The sequence below is a fragment of the Myodes glareolus genome, chromosome 7 (assembly GCF_982192425.1).
Source record: "Myodes glareolus chromosome 7, mMyoGla1.1, whole genome shotgun sequence".
Classification (NCBI taxonomy): Eukaryota; Metazoa; Chordata; class Mammalia; order Rodentia; family Cricetidae; genus Myodes; species Myodes glareolus.
In genome coordinates, this window is record NC_142032.1 from 65,616,896 (window position 1) to 65,624,630 (window position 7,735).

Below are 7,735 nucleotides of genomic sequence, written 5' to 3' on the forward strand. Positions count from 1 at the left end.
AGCCTAGGAAGTCAGGGAGGAACAGGAGAGGTAGGGGAACGAGAGACTTCAGACCCACCAGCCTGCCTCTTTTCTGAGCTGGCTTGGACAGGAAGGAATACTGAGGAGTAGAAAGGGGCTGGGCTGAGTGCAAGCCAGCCTGCAGGCTACCCTATCATACCAGAAGGGCATGCATGTGGACTGGTGGCCACTGGGCTCCAAAGACCCAGACCTCCATGAAGGATGGGATGGCTGTGGAGTAGAAAGCAGGGTCCAACCAGCTGAATCCAGTTCTAGTGCAGAGGGTACACTGGCTCTTATGAGAGCCAGAGAGAGGCCAGGGCCGTCATTTTGACCTGAGTTCCTAGGGAAAAGCTGGCCCACAGGCCACACCAGGTTCAAGTTTCAACACTAACCCAAACCTCACGCTTCAACAGGGTGGGAAGGCTCTAACCTGGAGACCTTTGTACCTTCACCTTGGCCTCTGGTAGGGGCACCTTGTCACCATGCCCTGTTCTCTCAATACCCTGGATACCTCTAGAGAGGTAAGTCTGAACTGGAAGGGTGTATTTTAGTTCTTTAGCCCTGCTCAGTCAGGAAGAATTGTGAAGAATGCCAGATCACTTGGGCAAACAGATGAACACCCTCCTTGGAAACTCCAAGCTGTGTGGAGGAATCAATCGATCTCACTTTGCAAAGGGCTCATACATGAATATAAACATCTCTTAGCAATGACCAAGCACACAAAAATCTACCAAGAAAAATAAAGGAAAAACCTGACACGACAGTATATGCATACAGAAAGTAACAATGAAAGAACAATTATCAGATAGCCAAGATAGATGGTGTGGTTAGCTACACGCCTGCACCCAGGCATGCTGGGTAAAGGCAGACAACGCCAGTCTTCGAGAGGGAGCATAACCTCACTGAACACTGTAATAGGCATTTGCCCACACACATTCCTTCTCTCCCCTCCTGGCAATACACCTCTGGTTATGTTCCTGCAGGGTGGCTCGTGCTCAGAGCAAGGACCAGAATAGCAGCTCAGGTTTCCTATCTTAGCATCTAATAGCTGGGAAGGCCATTAGAAGCAGGGAGAGCAAAAGAAGTAATTACTATCTGCAACCAACCAGGAAAGAAAAATAATTGAATGTAATGACTTTCAGGGGTAGCTAGCTTGGGAAATTCCTGTCTGGTCTAAAGGAGATGTGGAAGGCTGTGGTGGTGGCCTCTCCTTGGCCTCAGGTAGCTATGGGGAATGATCACATCTTAGAAATCTTGTCCATGAGAGATGTTCGTGGTTCCAGCGTCTCCTCTGGAGAACGGCTAAGAGACAGTGGCTGTTAGGAAACAAAGGCAGGACAAGCCAGCATCCTGGCAGGATGTTTGGATGTCTGAAGAGCCAGTAGCGAGGCGGAGACTGGGTGATCTCCTTTGGAAATGGCATTCTCTAGTGTTTGGAATGGTATTCCTGAATTCCCTGTACGGTGAAAGACTATTAGAATAAATGAATGGGTTACCACTCTCAGCAAGAGGTACCACACTCTCTGGGAGTAGCAGGAAGATTGCTGCACTGTCTCCCATGAAGCATGCTCCACACACAAGGATGGTCTCAGGCCCCTGGCAGATCTCTGCAGACTTGTGCACCTGGAAAGATGCCATCTGCCGCATTTCCGGTTTTCACTCTTGACTGGTCCTCATTCTAAGAGTGTCCCTGCTAACTCTACACATTCCCAGCTCAGGGTGGCCTTTCCTCCCTGTGAGACCAGAGGTAGGTAGCTCTGCCTTTCTGGGAGAGACACCTTGAAGAGGTGTCCACCGTAGGCATCCTCCTTACTCTGACTATAGCCCAAGTCTGCAAAGCAGATCCTGAGATAAAGGCACTGTTAACTGTAAAATCACTTTCTTTCCTCAAAATCCTTTTCCCTTTTTTCTTTTTGAGACTAGGGCTTTTCCCCAAAACTTTAATGAATAATTCATCCTCTTATACAAAATTTGGGGACTTTCCCAATGACACGCAGCACAGACCTTTTTTTTATTATTATTATTGTTTCTTGTATTTAATCTGGTGTCATTGAATTTCTCTATCCTCAGGGAACATTTTAGGAAACCTGCCTGGAAATCTCATCCAAGTGAAGTTTTAATATAAACTGCAAACAAAGAGGACACACGACTTCATTGTATCCAGAGATCATTTATTCTATACATTAGCAGAGCGAGGATAGCAGGAGCGTGGCAATTTCATACTCATTTGCAATTTAAATGAGCCTCTTCCTACCGAATCATAACATATTATGCCACCAGGCCCCTTGGCTGCTGTTTGGAATAAGTCTCTACTTTTGAAAAAAATGTCGTCTTTCCACCCCCCCCCCACCACCTCAAATTCTGGATTTCAGTTAGGGAAGTCTGTGCAATTTCCGTGGTATAGGCGATTTTATTTTTAACTTTCAAATGCATAACAGGCTTGCTTTTAAAACAGCCGACTCTAGCCCAAAGATTGCTTTGCTTCACAGCCTAATGATAAACACTCACGCTCTTCAAGGCGGAGCAGGGCAAACTCCCACGTCTCGCCGGCGGAGGTAAGGTGCCCTCGTAGCAAAATGCTCTGTGCTCGGAAAGCTATTAAATGGAGCCTCGTTCTGATTCGCCAAAGGCTGCTGCAGCACCTGACGAGGCACACTGAAGTTTCCACTGTTTGGAGGCAGGGAGGACCAGGAGAGAGAGAGAGACCCACCTTCTGTCCTAGAGAGTAAGCGTGCTTGGCACCTCCCACACACTGGGTGTGTCTTCTGCTCACCCCAGGGGTCTCAGAACAGTCCTGTGCTGTAGGCAGGTAGACAGAGATAAGCAAGGCTCTCTGCCATGCTGCGTGAATGAAGGCAGAAAGATTGTCCTAGCCCAAGCGACAGAGTGCCATGTGACTCACAGGGCTGCCTTGCTGTGCCAACCCTGACTTGTCTTCCTACTTTCTGAAAAGACTTTTGTTTGTTTGCTTAGTTTACCATAAATATTTACAGTTTTAAATTGCTAGTTTTTATTGGTAATTTCATACATGCAAGGTGTTTTGATCAAATCCACTCTCCCTTCTATCCACACTCCGTGCCTCCTCTATCTCCACCAGGACTTTTACCTCCATGCGTCATGCATTCTGGGTTTGTTTTGTTTTTCAGTGCTGCCTGTACATGCATGGGTGGAAGACCATCTTTTGGAACATTGGAAGCCTCCTTAGGGGCTGCATCCTTGAAGAAAACTGACTCTCTTCTGACTCTCTTGTTCAAGATTTTTTTTTTGGATGCTCAACTTCAGATTCACACAGAATTCTGGAGAAAAACTTGGCCACTCCGTCCATCCTCAAATGCACTGCAACAAGTCCAAACCTGGCCACCAGCCCCGCCCTAGCACCTTGTACTAGGATATCCCTCCCCCTGCTTGAACTGCTCCTTGCTGTGATGTGAGATGAACACATCTACTCATCACACTCTGTCCCCAAGCCTTGGACAGGTACAGGGAAGGAGGTTCTCTCAGCCTGTTCCCATCACGGATGTCTGGAGGTGGTCTCCTGTGCTTCCGGTCTCAGGGTCACTCGGGAAACCCCATCGGCTTTCTCTCAGCACTGCCCTTCTCTGCTCTGGATCTTGGGCTGTCTGCATTTCTTCGCCACACTTTCTCCTGGAATGCATTTGCTTCTTAGCTTATTATCTCTTTACTAAGAAACAGGAGTCCTGGGAAGTGGGAGTCTAGTACACTCTGTTCCTTGCTATCTCCATTAGTCCCGGATACTTGCTCGAGCCTTTTAGAGTATTTCATATGCTAGTTCTATGCCCCTTAGCTACTGATGTGAGTGACCCCACTTGGACACTCGCGAGCCTCCTGTATCTGTAGGTTTTAGTTCACATCTCCCTCAGAGCTCTGATCAGAGCTTGGAAAGCTGTGAGTGAGTGGGGTGCAGAACTGGGGGAGGCTGGGCCCTGGAGAACCTGTCATTGCAGCCCGAGCTGAGGATGGGAGCCCTTGTACTCTGAGCCCATGAGCAGCTGTGATCCTGTATTGCTGACACACATTAGCAGGTTTCTACTGATTTTTAATTTGGACAGCTTGTGGGACAGGTGGCTGCCTGAGGCTCTGTAAGGCACAGGATCCCCTCTGCCACCCCTTTCTGCATCGTCACTCTGAACAACTGAAAACCAGTGCCATATCCTGGACTGGGAGACAGAAGTGGTTTGGATCTAATGGAGCAATGATGGGGAGCAGCAGTGGTTCACTGTCCTTTGAGAACCCCCGTAGTACTTGGTGGAAGATCTTCTGAGTTCTCACACATGGAACCCGAGGCAGACCAGAGGAACGGAGGAGTTTATGCATTGAGCGTTTGACAGCATTCATTACTGGGTCTCCGCACCAAGTCAGACCTGAAGCCACACAGGGTTTAGGGGGCCAACAAGTTCCCACCACATTGTGTGCTGTGAGAGCCGTTCCAGTTGCCCTCTTAGATGTCACTTATCAGTCACGGTGCAAAGGCTGGTGCCTCCCCAGCACAGGCTGCCTCCGGTACTCTTGTGGCAAACATGCCATTCCTCCCGTAAACGAGCACGGGGAAAGAGGAGGTCTAGCCTGTGACTGTAGTGGATGACACAGTTGGAGTGTGATTTTTGAGACAGAGTGTCCAGCATGGAACCTAATCCTGCCTGTTGTGCAGACATGTGGCCGAGGCATCTGGAATGGTGGGCGGTGAAGTCCGGATGTCGCTGCCCCCTATCCCTCCGTGTCCTTTGGAGGAATTTGCCCACCCCATCCTCTCACTTGCTTCTCTGGCTGCCAGAGTCTTCCCCATCAGCTGCTGGAGAGTGGGTGATGACAAGTGCTTGCAGGTGGTTAGCCAGGAAGGTACCACTTTGAGAGGGAAGGGCAACAGACAAGAGACAACATGCAAAATTAAGCCACAGAGTTCACAGCAGTGAAGCCTCCGAGCAGAGTGATTAATGGTTTGTTGGCATTTATAAGAGTAAATGTTTAATCACTTATTACTACTGATTTTGCTAATGAGCTGGAATAATATATGGGAGATTGGCTTGAGAGCAGAAAGCTTGCTGGGAAACACTGTGACAATCATCAGGACACTGCTCCTCTCCTGGGACCCCCGGGGAGCTTCTTGGCAGGTGTGACGGCTGCCCAGCTGCCTGGCTGAGTGTGGAGCACTTGGCTGCAGGAGCTGGTCTAAGGAGGTTGCTCTCCTTCTGCCTTAACTCTGCCTACCTCCTGCAGGGCACTGCCCTTGCAGGATGGGGACGGCTGCTCCATACACCCATGAAAAGGAAAGATCAAAGAACCCTAACCCTATTCCTTTCTACGGAAGAGGCTGCCTGGCTCCTGCTCCAGGTATAGGGCAATACAGAGAGCTTGGACGTACAGACAGGCACCAAGTGCTTAACATTTGGTCTCCATTTTGCAGATGAAAAAGCTGAGGTTCGATGTCATTAGACAAGCTGTCCAAGCTTACCTCAGGTAGGAGCAAAATCCTAAGCAGAAGGCACAGGAATCCGGCTCTGTCAGGTATCTTGCTGCTCACCTCCACAGCTCAGATTACACAGTGTGCTACCAAGAGGCTCCTTGGGCAGTTAGTTGTCACAGGTATGCCCAGGCCATCTAAGAGGTAGGAGTATCTCTGTTGCAGGACTGGTCACATGCCTCCTGTGTAACTGCTGTTGGGCTCTTCTGGGGTTCAAGGCCTGAATTCTCTGCTCCACAGCCATTCTTAAACTCCCATCTGCATCACAATTGTACACATGCACGCACATACATATATGCACAAGGATGCCACAGGGATACAAAAGTGTGCCCATACATATACATAAAGGAGGTACACATAATGTGGACTAATGTTCATGCATGCATGCATAAGGTTGTACATATGTGCATACACACATACATAAAGGGACCATATACATAAAGAGGTATATACACATATACATTCACACACATGCATATACCCAGTGATGTACACATATACACATTTCAATACATAAGGGGTACACTTATGTATACACATTCATGCATGCACAGGTATGTACATATGTACATACATATGCATAAACGGGTACACACATGCATATAGTCAGTCACAGGAATGCACATATGTGCATATACACACATATAAAAAGGTCACATACACATGCATAGATACATAGAGGAATGCCTATGTATGCATACACTTATACATAAATGAGCCACACGTGGATACATGTACACACATGTGTACAGACATACTCATAAAAGTGTCACAATGCACATGCACAGAAGAGTGTACATGTACACATGCACATATACATAAAGGAGGTCACACATGTACACATGTATATACATGCATGTGCACACAGATGCACAGTACATGATTAAAGGTGTTATAGACAGAGGAGAGGGAATAACTACAGACATCACAGTTTTATGTGTCTATTTAAAATTCAGGTTAATATATCATGTGTGAGGTCTTCTGCAACTAAACCGTGAGAACATCTTGTTACTGCATGCCTCTGAAATATATAAAGAAAACAACACTAAGGTTATTTGCAGTGTTAGAATCTAAATTACCTGTGATTTGCATATTGAGAAAATTACTTTTAAAGATTTTTAATGTAGATTATTATTATTATTATTATTATTATATGAGTCACACTATATATTCTGGTTCTAACAGGTTTTCTCCTTGTAAAATATATTCTAATTTCTTTCTTGTCCACCCACACTGATGCAGATGCTGTACCAAGGGAAAGTACGCCCCTGGGATATGATGCTGAAAGGTAAGGCCCTGGCCAGGAGCCCCTTCGATAGATGCTTGCACTGCTGGCACAGAGCTGGGCTGTGTGATACCAGTGCTGCCCTGGTGAATGAGTCAGAAACTCTGGCAAATATACTTTTGTATATATCTTTGGCAATTTCTGTCTTCTAAACAGCAAGAATTAGACTTATTGGGCATGCCTTTTAAGTGCTCTGTTAATATGCTACTAAATCAAGCCTTGTAAAAAGAATACATTGTGAATATTTATTCTTAGGTAATAACAATTGAACCTAGGGCCTTCCATATGTTAGGCAAGTGTTCTACCAGTCACACACACACACACACACACACACACACACACACTCTTCTTTGCGACAAGGTCTCATTAAGACGCCCAGGCTGGCCTTGAACTTGTTCTTCTCCTGCCTCAGTCTTCAGTAGCCTATTGTACTACCAGGCCCTGCTCAGCTTTTACACTTCTGTGAGCAGCAGAAAGGCAATGCAAGCCAGCTTCCCCAGGCTGTACCCTTCAAGCGCAGAGACAACTGTTGCTCTGCAGACATATCCCTTCTGACCTGGCATCACCCACAAGGTCTCCATTCGCCTCTGGTGTCACTATTAAACTGCATTTTCTCCCAAGTTCTGCTTCTTCCTGAGACCTTCTCAGGAGCAGCCACTCTCAGAGCAGGCTGACCAGATCACAGACATCCAACCCGCAGGTCAGAACACAGATCTAGTCCTTTAGAAAACCCCACTGAGACCAAGACCTCTCCAGCTCTGTGTCCTGATTTCACAACATCAGATACCCTCAGATCTCACATAAAACCTGTCTTCCTACTAAAGGAGTTTTTTTTCCACTCAGGAAATTCTAGTACACAGTGGGCCAGCCTCTTGGGACCAAGCCCTTGATAGCAAGCTTGTAGTGGTTAGTAGGTGCTGCTGGCCCAAAACCCCAAGCAAGGCTGGACAAATCTATTTTAATATTTT